Below are 1381 nucleotides of genomic sequence, written 5' to 3'. Positions count from 1 at the left end.
TATATATATATATAAGTCCACGACTTGCTCTTTTTACAGGTGCAATGATAGAGCTGGAAACAACTAAAAGTTTGTCACTAAAATTGTCTATATTAGTGATGGAACAAGAAAGTTGTGGCCATTTTACTATCAAAAAATTGCTCATATTTTTTCCCTGTGGTTAACACTGAAAACTGAGATGATTCTGCAACAAAAACAGTCACAACTTTTTTATTCCTTGAGATAGTTGAATGAAATTTAATTAGGAAATGGCATGCTCTTATTTGGTTGTTGATGTTTACTATTAATCAACCGAGGATCAGAGAAAAAAATGTTTGTTTTGCTGCCGTCATTGCATCGACACATTTGGGGTCTTAAAAAAACATTTGTCTGATCAGATTGTCATGAAACTCAGCCACTGTTTAGATAAAATGTTATATTTTGGTGCATTCTACTTTTTATKCAGTGCAATAAGCTTGAACGTGTTTTGAAGCTTGTTGAAGTAAAGCGTCAAATTCACCACCGATAAACTTCAAGACGAAATGATATAAAAAACATGATCAAAGATTAACTTCTTTGTTACAACGTACTAAAAAAACCAGAGGGAAACCCCCCGCTGAACGATGAAAAACATTAATTGGAGGGGAGTCTGAAAACACTGCGTTCACCTGCAAAACATGTCACGTACCTACAACATCTGTAGTGAGAGTAGGGAGCATGGTGAGGTGGGAAGAAGAAGAATAAACATGAGGAGAAGCAGGATGAGAGACAAGTTTAACATGTAGGAAAGTTTCTAATTAATTTAAATTTAAAGAGCCTCAAAAGAACTTTAAAGTCAAAGTAAGATTCGGGGTTATAAAATATGAATGTTGTAGTGCTTTAAATTTCAAAATATTGCTATAACTGCTGTCTGGGATTTCTGGATTGGAGTGATTGTTGTTGTTGTTGTTGTTGTTGTTAATTTTATTATTATTTATTTATCTGAAAGGGGACTGTGCAATTTAATAAAACACCTGATAATTCATAAGTTAAAGAAGCCATAATGAGACAAAATGCTGTTTTTCATCTGTATAAATACAAAACAAACACACAATTATTAAGGACAAGAAAAATTCATTACTGCTAAAAACAATGAAGACAATACAAAACAGATTTRCAAATTTAAATAGTTTAGTCCAATTAAAAAAGCACATTATTTAATATTTCACAGTAATGATAGTCTGTTTGTGGACCAGAGAGGCCAGGCTGAGATGGTTCAGGTTTAGGATGTTGGTTCACTGTGGGGTCCTCTAAGACCCTCAAACACTGGTCCTCATGCAAGAACCGTTCGTACGCACAGATTTGTTCTTAAATTGTGCGTACGAGTGATTTAGGAGAATTTGTGACATTCACCAATGTTTTC

At 33.9% G+C, this 1381-nt stretch overlaps 1 protein-coding gene across 1 annotated transcript in view; it reads left to right on the top strand.

Moving 5' to 3' along the window:
• The window catches only part of tyw1 (tRNA-yW synthesizing protein 1 homolog (S. cerevisiae)), a gene marked incomplete in the record, with an annotated part of 43161 nt that overhangs the window by 768 nt on the left and 41012 nt on the right, over positions 1-1381 (top strand).

The sequence above is a fragment of the Austrofundulus limnaeus genome, unplaced genomic scaffold, assembly GCF_001266775.1.
Source record: "Austrofundulus limnaeus strain Quisiro unplaced genomic scaffold, Austrofundulus_limnaeus-1.0 Scaffold876, whole genome shotgun sequence".
NCBI classification, from domain to species: Eukaryota; Metazoa; Chordata; class Actinopteri; order Cyprinodontiformes; family Rivulidae; genus Austrofundulus; species Austrofundulus limnaeus.
This window is presented reverse-complemented; position numbering and strand designations above follow the sequence as displayed.